Raw genomic sequence first — 17694 nt, forward strand, 5'->3', positions numbered from 1 at the left:
CTGTCAGGAGTGAAGCCTTTCTGTGTTGCATTTCCATGGATGACAAGGATCTTCATGACATGTTGAGCATAGTCCTCTTCAATGACTTCTTTGAAATTCAAATTTACTAATGTTCACTTTTACATCTTCGAGTCTGATGTGTTCTCAAAAAATGACGATAGTGGGGGAAACAAACAAATATTGAATGTGTTCAAATGCGTCATTATGCATCTATTCTCAGTGTATATGAGCCCAACATAATTTTATATAATATTAGATATCTAAACTTTACCAGGCTGGGTGATTCCAGCATGGGTCTTGGTTCCTGTAACTCCGCCCTTTGTCCCAAGTATCTCCAGAAAGTTGGAAGTGCAATTGTCCAATTTCGACAAAAAGTTTCGCTCCAGATGAACTGTGGTTATTCTTCTGAACTCCTCATTGATCTGAAACAAAAGACAATAAAAAACATAATCAAGATGAGGTACCTTGCTAAAACAATTAATGCAGTAGTCCTCCCAGTATAATGTACTATTCACAGCAACACAAACTATGACTTCAAATGTATGTCAAGTTAATTAAACTATAACAGTACTAAGTTGATTTTACCTTGTGTCAACTGTTGATGTCAACTTGCTGAGAGTGAACGTCCTTTAATATTCTGTGAAATATATAGAGAAATTATGTTAAAACATGAACACACAACATTAAATCTGAATTTGGCTTAAATCTTCATATTGATAGCATGTTTTATCCCCACACAAAAAAACAGCACATAAACAAGCCAACATAACGTTAATACTGAGATACACAGCAGGCCTGGTCATGTTGATATGCAACACTAACTCAACACAGTACTGGCACCTTGTTTCATGCCCAAAGCCTTCATCATCAAGGACACCACATTGGATAGAGACATAAGAGACCAGTTTAAAACTAATGACAGAAATATAACTTACTGTAAAAATATGTCACAAAATAATGTTAAGTGTATTAGACTCGCTCTAAAGTCACTAATTCCACCACGTATGGGATATTTTTTAGCACATGACCAGTGTGCTTGTTGCTGCTTAGCTATGATTCCCCTGTCTTGTCACATTTTCCTCAGGCTGCACTTGAGGATGTCCGAGAGAAAGCGCGCTGTGCGTGTGTGGCAGCACAGCAAAGCACCTGTGTGGCAGAAGTGGGCTTCACAAAACCGAAGTAATTCCCCCTCCCCCTCATCGACAGAGCGCAGCTGGTCGAGCACCGTGTCCCCAGGCCAACAACTTTTCAAGGGGGAACCCTGTAAAATCGTGACCAAAACCACCAAAAACATGTCCACAAAATGTAGCGCCGTGAGCCATGTCTGTAATGCTGCCCCAAGTTAGCTAGCATGATAGCCTAACTAGCTAGCACGCTAAACTGACCAGTTCGCTACTCTTCAGTGTTCACAACTCAAACACAGACTTGACCGAAGGCTCAACAGCAACGTAGAGTATTAATTAAACATATAACCTACCCCAATGGCTCCCGTCCATGAAGTTCCTCTCCTCAGGTGAAACGCTGCCGTCCTTGTTCAGGTTCTGCTGTTCCGTCGTCTCCTTGAAGAAAGGAGCGCGAAATCTCCTCTGACGTCACCCCCTGAGTTAGCGCTATAGGTTGCCAGGTTTTATTGGTATTACCCAAGTACATTTTACTTTGTTGTGTCAGGTAGTGCATTCAATACAGTAGTTTAGTAGATATTACTTAGTGTGAATGATTAAAATGTACTTATAAAAATGAGGATACATAATTACAAACAAACACCAAGTAACACATTAAATAAAAGGTGATATTTTAAAGTAAAAGCACTGGAATGATAATTTCTTGTAAAATTTACAAAAATAATCGAGGTAATAATTACAGGGCCAGTGTGGCAAATGTTGTGCCTGGCTGCAGGAAAGGGCCAAGATAATAAACGTTTAACACTAAATATGGCGCTTGCAGTCATCCTTCATTGAGTAAGACGTCAGTTAAGAAGCCGACCAAGTTGTTGAAAGTTTTCAGCTGACATTGGTTGCACAATTGAATCTGCAAGATTCCCTGTCGTCCCTCCCTCCGTAGTAAAATATACACGATGCTGCTGCCAAACATCTTGTAGTCAAGCATGTCTAGAGTACAGTATTCCTCACAGTGGGGTCCAAGGTCCCTCCTTCAGGGGTCTCTGCAGGACTCCCGGATGATCCCCCAGCAAAATGAGCCGCAGTTAATTTGGATGTAACCTAATGCATAAATTCGCTGGAATAGAATGCATAACAAAGACATAATACTGAAACAAAGACGATAAAACATTGGCCTGTAGGATTACAAACGGATATGTGGATCTGTATATCGGTCCTTGACATAAGGGCAGCTGAGAATGCCTGAAGGTGTAAAGGGTCTGGAAGTTGATTAAGACAGAGGGGAGCACTCCACTATCTGCTTGCCCCTTGAAGAGCCCTTTATCCTGGATATGATGAGTCCCAAGGACCCCTCTCTCCCAACCATCCAGGGATAGACTCGACTAGCCAGGCAGGCCAGCAGACAGAGAGAGACAAATGCAGAGCAGAGAAACAAAGTGCCTCTTCACACTGCCAGTTAATAGTACCAGAGTGGGGAACACGACGGAGAGGGAACCTCTTGGCTGCCTGACCCCGTGAAGAGCTCTCAATCCTGGGCTCACTGAGTCCCAGAGCCTTCTTTTCTCTTCTAGACCTCCAGGGTCAGAGCTAGCCCCACAGCCCGACTGTAGAGGCTCGGTAATAGGGCCTGGATGAACTCTTCAAGGGGATTAAAAGCCTCTTGTGTCCCCTGTGCTCCGGCTTTTTAAACTGGGTCCATTTCCAGTACCTGCCAAAACTGTTCTCAATCGGATTTTTCGGACTAGAGTTATAAGATAAGTAATGCCAAGGGAATTATTTATTATTTATTCCGGTGAAGAAGATCTCCAGTTCCTACGAGCACTGAAATAAAGACTGCCGTTAAGGTGAGAACATTTCAACACTGGACAATTACAATTAAGGACTTCAAATCTGATGAATATTTAAGTGGTCCACAACGTGGCTGTTTTGAAGCTCTAGTGGGAACAAAACCACTGCGAGGTAGGCGGCAGAGCTGGAGCATGGAGAGCGAGTGAAGAGGCAGAGTGGCAGTCGAGTGGAGAGATGGAGTGGGGAACTGGAGTCGGGGTGGAGGAGAAGAGATGCTGAGATCAGCAAAGGTCACAAGAGGGTAGATTCAGGAAGAGCAGGATACTGAAGTCCCATCCTGAGCTACTGCGCACCGTGTTGCTGGTGCTTAATCATAACATATTTCACACCAAACAGAACTAATACAGGGTTGGTAACACTTTTGATATTTTTTGTTGAAATTCTCATTACGTAACGACAACAATAAATTAGTTAAATGGAAAAAAAAAGGTATCTGTGGCTGTCGCAGGACTGTAATAAGTAATAATCCCATCATTTTATTTGGCTCGGATGTTACCAGTGGACGGGTTACTTACCTGCCTGCGCATTTTCTGCCCGTGCACTAATTGCTCGTCACCAGAGTCTTCCGTGTTGCCGACTTTGCGACTTTCTCGCTAGATTTAGTGACTTATGGAGCTACTTTTGGTTGGCAGTTGCTTTAAATTCACGCAGTAAACATCAAAGGCTTAATTGTGAAGTACAATTTTTAAAACCCTTCCAGCTATTTATTTTCCCCATGAAGCTTGTCAAACATCTTTAAAGTCATATGTGCGCCAATAGTCCATATACTCTGCATCTACATTTATCTTATATCGTGGAAGGTCTGTTACAGGACATTGGCAAACCATTGATTCATTTTGAAAATTAGATCTCAAATGAACTGTGTAATATTGTCATAAATTTGCCTTGAGCAAGACAAACTTTGAATTAAATGCAATGGTGGTTTTACGAGGGGTTATACGCAAAACATTTTCTTGGACGTGTGCAGTGACTTCTACAGTATAACCCCTTTTAAAACCCCACATTTTGTTGTACGTATTTAACAAACGTGGTATTATGGGTTAATTCATGCACTTTAGATGTGCAGGTAGCTGGATTTTGTTACCTTCACGCAAAGCCAAGGGCCAACTGTATTCTGTCTTTATGCTAAGCTAAGCTAATCAGCTGCTTCCTCCAGCTCCATATTCAACAGAGCGGTATCAATCTTCTCATGTAACTCTCAGCAAGAAATTGATTAAAAATGTATTCCCCAAAATTTCCTCCAAAAAACATTTCGGGATGAAATGGAACACCAACAGAGCCTGACCTCACTGATGCTGTTGGAAAACACGATCCCATTCAGGACCACAATGGAAATAAAGTCTTGGCATTGGAATGTCGGTGGACACTTGAAGTGAACTTGAAACATGTTCCAGCAATCCATCGTTGCGTTAGGATATAGACTGAAACCTTATGTATCATCAGTATCGACAGTATCAGAGACAGCCGAGGTGATGCAAACCAATCAAAGCCAGTGAGGGTAAATCACAGTGATCTTTGCTCCCTACTCACGGCTTCCTGCCGTCCCCTCTGCCTGATGGCACGTCACGGTGGAGGGTGCAGTCACGTCATGGGGCCGTGCGCGGTTAAACTCTAGCACCCTCATTCCACGTGACAATTAGGCAAGTGGGCAGTTGGGAGCTACTGGGATCGCTCGTCACTCGTGGGAGGTAATGTGCTACGTTTTATGTAAATGCAGGCGGGGGGGGGGAGGACAAGCGCTGATGTGTTCTTTCATCTGACTTTCTTCATTTCATTTCCTGCAGTTTTACATCATCACCTCTGTCTCTTTCCTCTCCCACTTTACTTCATCTGCCTCCCTCTCTCTCTCTCTCTCTCTCTCTCTCTCTGTGTCACCGCGACAAGCTCCGTTCTCCACCCGCCACTCCTTCTCTCCCTACCTCTCCTCACCCTTCCATCTCACTCGTCCACATTTTTTTTTCCCCCCACAATGCCTCCCTCCCTTACACCATACAAATCTCCCTCTTCCTCTCTCTCTCTCTCTCTCTCTCTCTCTCTCTCTCTCTCTCTCTCTCGCTCTCTTTCCAAGTCAGGTGACACCAGCCAGACCACTAATTAGAATTCTGTCACTAAGTAAATGCATTGTGACCGGTGGCTGACAGCTCTCTGCGCCCGCGCGTGTGTGTGTGTGTGTGTGACAGTTTGGGCAGCTTGTTGGCGGTGACGATGGCAGCCGCCTGGCATTTTTAACGTGGCAAGGTGCTGCTCTCGCCACTGACCTGACAGTCATTTAAATTACACAGAGGATGGCTGCTGTGTGTGTGTGTGTGTGTGTGTGTGTGTGTGTGTGTGTGTGTGTGTGAGAGTGGGATTGAGGAAGGACCATTAGGAGCTGTGGGATAATTCACTGACTCGCGGGTTGACTGATTGTGTAGCTGACGGACTCTCTGACTCATTGTTGGAAAACAGACAGACGGATAGGCAAGGCTTGTTTACCATGTCAGCTCACCAATATAACTCAAATCTCCCTCTCTCTCTCTCTCTCTCTCTCTCTCTCTCTCTTTGACACACGTACACACACACACACACACACACACACACACACACTTTGAGAGGAAAAGAATATAATGTGAGGAAAACAAGAGATGAGAGGGAAGAAAATGAAATGGTAAGAAAGGAGCTGAAAAATAACAACAAATAGCTTTCATAGGCTGGCAATCAACCAATGCAGCTTGATAAAGAGATTGACGGTGAGGGAGGGAAGGAAATGGGCGAGGCAGATAAATCTGTAAACTGCATTTACCTGTCGAAGGTTTCTCAGTCACACTGGCGTTATCTGATTTGTTTTTTTCCATCCACGCGAGAAAAAAAAATCTCTTTTAGGTTCTCTCTTTATAAAATGATGTTTGCAGAAAATAGATCACGTGACCGACCGCCGTGTATCAGCTTCTTCACAAACTTCGAGCACAGAAGTTCCACAAAAAGTCCAGCATTTTCTAATTCAGCATTTTTGATAAGCTCCTTGATGTGTGTGGAGGACCGAAATAAAGATGTATTTTAACTGCATCCTCAGGTATGATGCACTATACAGCATCTTGTTCTTTCTTTCTGTGCAAGCTGAAACTCTTTCCCTACAGAAAGACAGAAAAATCCCCCAAAAATAGTTCCAATACCTGAGGAAGAATTAAAACAATATTGTAACCAGATAAAAAAATGCTTTCTTTAAACTGTCCCAATGTGCGGAAATCAAGCTCAAAAAGTTAGTTTTTTTAATATGTGTTAACACATTACTAAATATAAAAATAATATACAGCAATATTTGCTGTGAGGTGGAATGTCGTTTACAGAAACAGGTTTTAGACGTGCAGTCGTAGACGCAGCATGTGAAAGGCTCGCTACAAATTCTAATGATGGGATCGGTGCTGGAGTTAAGGAGAGAGGGAGGAGGAGGAGAGCAGAAAAAGAGACGAATAAACCTACTCGCTGCTCTATTGGATGCAGCGATTCAGATTTGCGGGCATTGTGGGGCAGTTGAGGGTTTGATTTGACCGGTGCACGGTGTCGTCATTTGAATCATTTCAGCGTTCAGCAAATGCACGTAGAACGGGAAGAAAAGATTTATCTCCTCCACATCCTGATGTGCCCTCGTCAGCGCATCTTGTAGCTCGCGACATCTGTACTTGTTGCAGGGGATATGGGGATTCGTGACAAACGTCATTGAAAGGGGGAAGGAGCAGTCACATGGTGGAGTTAACCAAAAGGAATATGACTGAAGTAGTTCACATGCAGAGATTAGAGAATACTCCTAATTGGCTTTCAAATGTGACCCGCCTCCATGTAACAGTGATTTCTTCAAAAGGTCTTTGGTACCATTTTGTCTATTGTTGTGCTGTCGCATCCAGCTCTGATGGCGTTCATCGACCAGGATTGGATTGTGCATGTTTGCGTGTCCATGTCATGCGCTTGTCTTTTAAATATATTCTTCTTTCAACTGTTTGTGTACCTTTGCAAAAGTGGAAATGAGTAGTTTCATGTGCATTCAAGTGTGTGACATTTACACGTCCTTCCCAAAGCTCGCCATCAGCATGTCGGGATGTACCAGTTCAGTCTGGAAAGAAGAAAAATGAAAGATATGATCGTAGGAAAATTAAGAAGCAATGGGGTAAGACCGTATTGTGAAAGACAAAGTGCAAAATAGAGAGAGAGAGAGAGAGAGAGAGAGAGAGAAAGAAGGCCCTTACAGAACAGTCCCTTGAAGGAAAACAGCGCTCAGTGTCACCACCAGCAGACAAGCCACAATGACAGCAGCATGGTAAAACACCTCTAATGCACCTCTATGGGTTTTTACTGCTTCTCTTATAGCAGCGAGGACACACACATGGCTGCACACGCACAAATACAAACACACTCACACACTCACACACACACACACAAACAAGCAAGCCAGCCAAGGATGAGGACACTTGAGATTCACGTTTTTTTTTCACCGAGGCAACATGCTTCAGTACAAACTCACGCACACACAATGTGGATATTTATTATTCACGCTTTTGTTTTGCACACAGACAACATGCTTGCCGGTGAAGGGGAGGTAGGGTGGGAGGGAGGGATGGGAGAGATAAATAACAGTGATAAGTCTTGTCTTGTCGGAGGACAGGAGAAGGGCTGAGTGACATACGATTGGTCTCCCGGTCGTGAAATATGCATGGCTTTTTCAGCAGCCACAGGAGAAGAGAGGAGTTAATTTAGGCCTCTCGCTGTGCTCGGGGTAATTAAAAGAGATGATCGATAGTTTCCCCCCCGTGACTGATAACAACCGCCACACACACACACACACACACACACACACACACACAAAGGTGCAAGCAGACATACAAGTGAGACACTGAAGACGCTCCGATAACTGCAGCGGGTGCACATGCACGTCACACTTGCAGAAGCACACAAACAAACAGGGAATAAAGAAGCAATGCGTGCGAGTGCAGAACAATGAAGCTATCTACAGCCAGGCAATGTCGGCTCATTGACAAAAAGTTTCACTTTGTATGTATTGAAGAGAAATTTATTTCAGGGAAAGCGTCACCAGATTCATCCTATAATGACATTTTTTATTTTTTTTGCATACAAAATATGTCCAGCCCATGAATATATGTGCACCAAATAGTACAGCACCTACACTTTCAAGCAATACTGCGAAAGTAAAGGCGACCAGTTTCCATAACTAACCTTTACATGTACAGCACAACTCATCAATGACTGTAAAAGCAGATGTAATTGAAACAATTACAGTAAGAAATAAATGCTCCAACTTGCCTTCCGTTTTTTAACAATTGTATCAACTAACATCTAAAAAAATCTAACAATTGAGAGAAAAATTTCACCTCAAGGTTTATAGAGCAGGGATGACGTATTTTTGGAGGCCAACCCAGAAGTTTCCATTGCATTTTTGATGATAGCATTTTTGATGATCCCTGTGCCAATGCATGATTATGATAAATGAACACCACTCTTGTGCTTTTTGAAAGCTAACGCTAGGCTGTAAACAAACTACACCACGGTCACATGTCTTCGCACCTGTCTTCGCACATGTCTTCGCACATGTCGGCACCGCTAAGCTAACGAAGGGCTAGTCAGCGTTTAGCAGTCTCATTCAGCAACCACCTTTGTTTTTAAGACACCTAAAAGCTTCAAAATTTACGAGAGGGATTTTTTACCGATGTGTTTTATATTTTAGAACAAAATGTTAAAACCTCTTAAGCTTGTGTTAGCCACAGATCTTATTTCAGGCATCTAACTAAAAACCCATAAAAAAGAACTCCGCTGACTTTGACACGAGGGAACCGAAAGTGCAAAAATACCAACTCATTTCTGGATTTTAGGACTTTTAACAGTGTATTTAGTTGCGGTCTTTGTTTCATCAGCAGATGGAGTTCAGCCAGTTTTCAAGGAGACTTGGGGAAGACTCATACACCCCCCTCTCTCTTTAAGAGAACTATAGATCTTTGGCTTGTAGATACGATGTAACAGATTCAGGGCCAAAAAAAATATCTAATTTTAAGATCCTGAATGATGAATTGGAGTTACCATTTTCCCTTAATATGAAAGCCATTTAATTTCTATTTCAAACAATTGTTTACAATTTTCATTAAATGAGAGTAAGTGATTGGGTTGACCTTTTTTGTTTTCAGCAATTACACAAAGAACAAGCCAGTCCAAACATTATATATTGCAATCCATTGCCACTGGCAGGTGTTTCACTTCTGCATTAATATCCTCCCCCAAAAAAAGATTAAGAATCCACTTTGAATCCATGCCGCTATACTATGATGTCGCTTTGCACTCCGTGGTCTCTGATAACGAGGCAGGGAAGAAGAGAGCTCAGTCCTCCAATCTCTTCCATAAACAGGCACTCTGTCATCAATATTGTGGAGGAATCCATACTGCAGGACGAGAAGACTAATTAAAGCCCGCTCTAAATTATTTAACTCCCTCTGATTTTATTGATTTGCCAGTTCAGAGCTGCGACTCAGGGCTTTAAAATTGACTCTGCTGAAAGAGACATGCTCGTCTGCCGGTTTATGGCTGTCAGCACTCGGACGGGGACGGCGATGCACTGACGCGGCTGCTGCACTCAATGCAGGACGCACCAGACAGAAAACGGACAGACGTGCTGGGGCGACGAAAGCTAATGAAAAAGTCAGGACTCCGTGGGTAATATAGTAAAGCCATAAAGTTGCAGCATTAACCGGTTTAATTAACAGTCCCGCAATTAAACACTCCCATGCACACACTCACAAACACACACGCAGAAACTCGTAAACTAATTACGTATCTCTCAATTAACACGGATCTCCATGTGGAGTGCATGGAGCCCCAGGGATCCAGTTAGCCACCTGTTACTAATATCTCACCTCGAGCATGATAACGTCAGTACACACACACACACACACATACACACACACATTCCTCGATGCTGGCCTTCAATCAAAAGCACAAACTGTGGTAAACGCCCGCGCTTCCAACTCGTCTCGGGTGTGTGCTGAATTGGTTGAACGTCTAATTGGTTAATTGCAGAGGGATTATGTTCAGATGACTGGGAATCAATTGACCGGGCGCTCACACATCAGCCCCGTATGATTGACAGACGAGGGAGATGGTCTCATAGGCTGCCAAGCAAAATTGCAAGCAGCGATTAACCAATCGGAGCAGATGTCAATTGATCTCGCTGGGGCCCCCTGGAAGGTGAGCTGTAGCTTATGACAGTAATCGTCAAAGTAAACGTTATTAATGGAACCACCTCGATCTGGTCGGGATTCATATTGAGCAAGTTTTGATGTATGCATTGATTTTGAAGTGCTGCTGGGAAATGTTGCTAATGTACTCAGGAGGGAAAGAGAAGGAAACACACACATTTTATTGCAAATGACACACCCTGTTCATCGATGCCATGCTCAAGGGCATCTACGCATCAACGTTCACTGCGAGGTGCAGTGTTTGAAGGGCCACGGCCTCTGCAAGTGTGAGCAGCTGTTTGCTCGTGTGTCTTCATGATGTATGAGCATATATGTAACGTGTCACAATTTTCCTACACACCTGATGCCCTGGACATCCGTGGGTGTAGGTGCTCAGTGAGGGTTAAGTTCACAGCTTTAAGGCGCATGGATCGAACAGCTCCAGCTGTGGTCCAATGTCATCAGTAGAAGGCAAAAACAAAAGAAGAGAGAAAGAAATATGAATACATGGAACTTTTATTGTAGTCTAGCGTGGATGCATTACGTATAGTGGCTAAGATTAAAGGTCACTTTCACAATTCTATTGTAAAAATTAAGTGTTTTTGTTGCATAACCCATTGAACTTGTTTGCCACAACCACAATCTGGCTCTGGAGGAGCTTTGTCAAATCTGAGAATATCAATTCATGAAAATCACATCTTTCCTTGTTATTGAGTTATTGAGTTAGACTCATACTAGGGGCTAAAATAAAAAAAACATTCGCAGCATTAAAAAATCCATCCATCCATCCATTTTCCTCCGCTTATCCGGGGTTGGGTCGCGGTGGCAACAGGCCAAGCAGGCTGACCCAGACTTCCCTCTCACCGGCAACATGTTCCAGCTCATTCTGGGGGATCCCGAGGCGTTCCCAGGCCAGCTGGGAGATGTAATCCCTCCAGCGTGTCCTGGGTCTTCCCCGGGGTCTCTTCCCAGTTGGACGTGCCTAGAAAACCTCCAGTGGGAGGCGTCCAGGAGGCATCCTAATTAGATGCCCGAACCACCTCAGCTGACTCCTTTCGACGCGAAGGAGTAGCGGCTCGACTCCAAGCTCCCTCCTGATGACCGAGCTCCTTACCCTATCTCTAAGGCTGAGCCCGGCCACCCTACGGAGGAAGCTCATTTCGGCCGCTTGTAACCGCGACCTTGTCCTTTTGGTCACGACCCAGAGTTCGTGACCATAGTTGAGGGTAGGAACGTAGACCGAGTGGTAAATTGAGAGCTTTGCCTTCCGGCTCAGCTCCCTCTTCACCAAGACGGTCTAGATATCCTGTCCATGAAAGTCACGAACAGGACCGGAGACAAAGGGCAGCCCTGGCGGAGGCCAACACCCACCGGGAACGTGTCTGACTTATTGCCGAGAATGCGGACACAGCTCCTACTGCAGTCGTACAGAGACCGGATCGCCCATTGTAATGGGTCCGGCACCCCATACTCCCGCAGCACCCCCCACAAGAACCCCCGAGGGACCCGGTCGAAAGCCTTCTCCAAGTCCACAAAGCACATGTAGACTGGTTGGGCAAACTCCCAGAACCCCTCCAGTAGTCTTACGAGGGTAAAGAGCTGGTCCACTGTTCCACGGCCGGGACAGAATCCGCATTGCTCCTCTTGTATCTGAGGTTCGACAAACGGTCGGAGCCTCCTTTCCAGCACCCTGGCATAAGCCTTCCCCGGGAGGCTGAGTAGTGTGATACCCCAGTAATTCACACTACTCACAAACTCCATGGCCTCCCCGAACTCCTCCCATGCCCGAGTTTTAGCATTCGCGACCACCGCAGCTGCAGCCCTTCTGGCCTGCCGGTACCTGTCAGCTGCTTCGGGAGACCCCTGGGCCAACCAGGCCTTGAAGGTCTCCTTCAGCTTGACGGCTTCCCTCACCTCCGGTGTCCACCACCGGGTTCTCGGGTTGCCGCCACAACAGGCACCGATGACCTTCCGGCCACAGCTCCAAGCGGCCGCGTCCACAATAGAGGCTTTGAACATGGTCCATTGGGATTCCATGTCCCCAACCTCCCTCGGGATGTGAGCGAAGTTCTTCCGGAGGTGGGAGTTAAAGACCTCCCGGACAGGGTCCTCCGCCAGACGTTCCCAGTTCACCCTCACTACACGTTTGGGCTTGCCGGGTCTTTCCAACCGGTTCCCCTGCCATCTGATCCAACTCACCACCAGGTGGTGATCAGTTGACAGCTCTGCTCCTCTCTTCACCTGAGTGTCCAAGACATACGGCCGCAAATCAAATGATACGATTTCAAAGTCGATCATTGATCTCCGGCCTAAGGTGTTCTGGTACCAGGTACACTTATGAGCCACCTTATGTTCGAACATGGTGTTCGTTATGGCCAAACCGTGGCAAGCACAGAAGTCCAATAATGAGACACCATTCGGGTTCAGATCGGGCAAGCTGTTCCTCCCAATCACCCCCTGCCAGGTTTCTCCATCATTCCCACGTGAGCATTGAAGTCCCCCAGGAGAACTATGGAGTCGGTAGGTGGCGCCCTTTCCAGGACACCTCCCACTGACTCCAAGAAGGCCGGATACTCTGAACTGCTGTTTGGTGCGTAAGCACAAACCACAGTCAGAGCCTTGCTCCCCGCAACCCGTAGGCGCATGGAGGCGACCCTCTCGTTCTCCGGGGAGAACTCCAACACAGCGGCGCTCAGCCGGGGGCTCATGAGTATCCCCACTCCCGCCCGGCGCCTTTCACCCTGGGCAACTCCGGAAAAGGACAAAGTCCAACCTCTCTCCAGGATCTTGGTTCCAGAGCCAGCGCTGTGTGTGGAGGTGAGTCCAACTATATCTAGCTGGTATCGCTCCACCTCCTGCACCAGCTCTGGCTCTTTCCCCGCTAGCGAGGTGACGTTCCACGTCCCTAGAGCTAGTCCATGCTGCCGGCGATCGGCTCGCCCAGGCCTCCCGCCTGACACGCCGCCCGGTCTGCATTGCACCCGACCCCGATGCTTTTCCCTGCGGGTGGTGGGTCCACAGGGTGGCTGCTCCATGCTGTTTATTCGGGCTGAGCCCGACCAGGCCCCATGGGCGAAGGCCCGGCCACCAGACGCTCGCCGACGAGCTCCATTCCTGGGTCTGGCTCCTGGAGGGTGCCCCGGTTTCCCTGGTCCGGGCGAGGTGGCTAAAGTCCGTGGGCTGCTTATCATTAGGGTCGTTTGAACCGCTCTTAGTCTGGGCTCTCCCCCGAGACCTGTTTGCCTTGGGAGACCCTACCAGGGGCTAATGCCCCGGACAACATAGCTCCCAGGATCACTGAGCCACTCAAACTCGATTCGCGGAGGAGAGCATTAAAAAAACACGTTGGAAATACAGAAAACACAGGAGGTGACATTACTGTTGTTGTATAACTCGTTTCTGTATGTGGTCATGTTTGTAACTAAACTTATTGACCTTTTGCTAAGCCCCACCCCACGCTGCTACTCCATCAAGCTGTCAGAGCTACCATGGAGCCCACACTGTCACTAACTGCACTCCCCAAATAAATGTTACCTCATTTTTTTTCAGAGAGAAGCAGACAGAAGGTTGTTATATTGAAGGATATATCAGGATATATCAGTTCTTCATTTACTGTTACAATCATTAAAAAGCAAGAGCAGCAGGTGTTTACATTCAGTATACCTTCAGTAGCTAGCGTAGCATAGAAGAACGCACTCTGCTAATCTCCTTCCAACCTCTCCGAGTAAAGAGTATCAATATTACACAACGTTTAACCATGAATATCTACAAATCCTGAAAAGCCAGCTTGAAAATGAAGAAAATCTGAAACAATTGCATGAGAGTCTATGGAGCAGAGCCGGAGAGTTGTCGGACCCTTGTCGCAGCTGGCTAAAGCTACGCTATGATTGGCTAGTCTGCGTTCGAGGGAGGGACATAGCAAAGGGTAAATTGTGCCCAATTAAAATCTCCTTATCCTTAAAATACATAACGTTGTGACGTGTTCAATGTTCTGACGTTGAATTGCCTAAACTGTGAACTTCAATGCTGGACTATCTGTGCAATGGCAGCTATCATACATCCAAACAGATGACAGAAGGCCATGGCTCCTGACCGATTCAGCAGCCAGCACAATAACAGCAGATGCTTCAGATGTAGGAGGATTGCAGTCAATCCATCACTCTCCAATCATTTATCAAGCTCGCTCACTCTCTCCCCCCCCCCCCCCCCACTCCCCACGTCCCTCCCCCCCCCCCCCCCCCCCCCCCCCCCCCCCTCTCTTTTTCACTTCATTCATCAAACTCCCCAAACCAAAAGAGAACCAGCGGACCCTGAGGAACACCTGGCCTGCAGTGACATCAACCATTACACACACACACACACAGGCACAGACACACACACACACACAGGCACAGACACACACAGGCACAGACACACACACACACAGGCACACACACACACACACACACACACAATAAATAAAAAAATCCCAACAACAAAATAATTCCATTTCTAACCCCCGTGTCAATCAGCAGCAAAGAGATGTGACTATTTTTCATGTAGCTGAAACTGGCAGCAGCTCTACAGATGCTGTGTGTGTGTGTGCGTGTGTGTGTGTCAGGGCTGACTGGACACAGATTAGAGGTGGCGTTCGAGGCCACTCCCTCATTGAGCAACAGCCCGAGTGTGACTGCTGTCCCTCTCTATTACTCTCTCTCTTTGCTCAGCCCACTGCAACAGCCATTTCTGTTTTTCTTTTTTTTCTTTTCTCCACTTTTTCCATCCTCCATCACCCTTTGCCTTCCTTGTTGTGTCCATGTACCCCATGGCCGTTCTTCCATCCGTCCATCCATCTCGTCTATCCGGGGCACAACACTGGCCGGAACAATAGATGGATTGGACCGAGCTGATACAACGGCAATCACAGACACTGATTGTATTTGAGGAGAAGTTGCTGGGGCTTGATTGCAGCTCTGCTCGTGAGGTGATGTGAAATCCAAGTTCCGGGGTACCGCCATGTCAAATCATCAGTGACTGCTTTAAACAAAAACAGCTGCTACATGTACTACTCACAAGGGCGTAGCTTTGGTTTCAAAAGCTCAGGGTACACAATGAAGTCTTTATTAATAATTGTAACAATAAGATGGGCAGCCATGCGTGTTGCAGATGTGATACCCAGAGGAAAATGTCTGCTCATCGAGATTTAAGTGGCCAGTGTGTGAAAGTGACAGAGTGAAGTGTACGTGTTTGTGTGAACAAGTCAAGATTAAGATTTGTTTCGTGGTTCATGATTCATTTAAATAAATAATTTAAAATGTAATGAAAACTTTTTCTCTCAAAATCGTGACTCTGTGAACGTCAGTATGTAAAGTGACGTATGTTGCTTAATATCTGGAGTACAAAAACAATACTGATATCGTCAGAAAGCTCATCTCCTCTTTCCAACAATGTATAGAACTCAAACTCTCTCATGTGGTCTATGAGAGGGTCAGTGTGACTGAACGTTTTTCTGGATTGATTCTATATGAAATTGTTTTTATAAGGATTTTTAAGCCCATTCTCTTTATTTGTATACAATGTTTGTGAAAAGCAAGTCACATTTTTGGTTTTGTCAACCGAAAGCTGATGCCCGGCAACTGCTTTTAAGAGTCAGTGTTGAGCCCTGATTTGCAGCTGTTTGCTGTTCACATCAGCTCGTCCCAAGTGGCCCACAATTCCCCAAAATGACCCAAGCACTGATGCACTCTATGCCATTTGGTATTTCCAAACTGTCATCTTTTGCATAACGCGATAGAAATGTGACTCTGGAAATGACAATGCCTAACACGTCCAGTCTCTCTAGTGTTTGCCCTGCGTGTATGTCCGTGTCTCATGTCCGTGGGATTGAGAACCGCTTGAGAACAGATGGATGGATATTCTAGTCAGTGGGCAGCGCTGTAGTTTTCTGTGCCGTGGATGCTTGTTTCTCTCGCCTGTGCGGCCGGTTGGGTGAATGAACACATCATTAAAGCCATCTCCCCAGGATTCTAAGCGATCACTATACCCGCAGCACCCATTGGTTAATGAACCCGCCCGTGATGGAGAGCGACTCACCGACTCTCCCGATCAATTCACATATTCGGATACTCTCCGTGGTCTAAATGGCGTGGACGCATCAAACTGTGTGCATGTGTCCGGGCTGCTGAGATATATGCACGCATGCACCCGCAGACGCACTTAAGTTTGCATGTGTGTCCCACACATACATCTCTTCCTGTCAATAAGTGTGTGTGTGTGTGTGTGAGGGGGGCGACAGACGTATCCAGTGGCAGTCCCATGAAGAATGAAGTCACCTGGCTTTCCCCTGTCTTTGAAGGTCAAGGAGACCCACTTGCATATTCATGGCCGAGCGCGTGTTTGCACACCCGTGTGTGTGTGTGTGTGTGTGTGTGTGTGTGTGTGTGTGTGTGTGTTCACCCGTGTCCACGTTTGTGTGTGTGCGTGCGCGCGCCGGGATCGATGGCTTTTAATTGTTTTTTCCTGAGCTGTGGAAGGAAGTGCCAGCAGTTATTGATTGGATGGAGGGATGGGAGAAGAGAGGGAGAGGAAGACAGAGAGAGTACAAAAGAGGAGGACAGAGAGAGAGAGAGAGAGAGACACAGACAGAGAGAGAGACAGTGTGGCAGACAAGAAGGAAATGTGACAAGACAGGGTGGCGACATGGAACATAGAATCACTGTCTAGAGGGGGGAGGTGTGTGTGTGTGTGTATGAGAGAGGGGGGGTTGATGGGTGCCATGTGTGCATATGTAAGTGTTTGCATGGTGTGTGTGTGTGTGTGTGTGTGTGTGTTTGTGTGTAGGGGGCTGGGGGAATGTCACAGGGTGTCTGATCTGGATGCTACACACACATCGCGCAGCACACTCACTAGGTGCATTATTGAGCCGGGCTTTGTGTGTGTGTGTATTGGTGTGTGTGTGTGTGTGTGTGTGATTCCTTCAGCTGGTTCACTGGCACAGAGCAGGCCCCTCGTTTGCTGTCCTTTGTTATATTTCTTACAATTTACATGGTAACATCTTACAATTTCAACAAAGGTGTGATTTTAAAATGTGTTCACTAACGCCATTTACAGAAAAAATGCAGAAATGTGCAGGTGGTCAAATAGTTGGATATGTATAGTGTATAAACAAAAAATAATGACACAGTAATGACTTTAATTAACCTGCTAGTGCTTTTTGTATATTCACTGTTCCAATTAGAAACACTGCTGTGGGTCATTTTTAAGCCCTAAAATACCTTTTCTACAGTAATGTCTGGTCGTCCAAGGATTGTTGAATTCATTTGTTTAACCTTTACGGATACTTCATTGAAGATAAAACACAATATAATGCAATTCAGCACCATAAACACAAAAGCAACTCTTTTATAATAGGTGTCTTGATTGTAGTAATTATTTGCGGTGCTGTTAAATAACACTGCATTAGTTTTAGCTAAGTGTGTCTAATAAGCATTTAACATACATGGTACTGGGTGTTATCAGCTGGCCCCCCGAATACGGTA

At 45.8% G+C, this 17694-nt stretch overlaps 1 long non-coding RNA gene across 1 annotated transcript; it reads right to left on the reverse strand.

Annotated features, from left to right (window-relative positions):
- Window positions 1-348: 348 nt before the first annotated feature.
- On the reverse strand, window positions 349-1555 carry LOC116387452 (uncharacterized). The gene is made up of 3 exons (XR_004213017.1): window positions 1478-1555; window positions 586-637; window positions 349-422 (listed from the first exon to the last, which is right to left on the reverse strand). It is a non-coding gene; the product is annotated as an uncharacterized LOC116387452 (long non-coding RNA).
- Window positions 1556-17694: the final 16139 nt, after the last annotated feature.

Source organism: Anarrhichthys ocellatus, unplaced genomic scaffold, assembly GCF_004355925.1.
Source record: "Anarrhichthys ocellatus isolate YVR2014 unplaced genomic scaffold, GSC_Weel_1.0 scaffold15, whole genome shotgun sequence".
In the NCBI taxonomy this organism is placed as follows: domain Eukaryota; kingdom Metazoa; phylum Chordata; class Actinopteri; order Perciformes; family Anarhichadidae; genus Anarrhichthys; species Anarrhichthys ocellatus.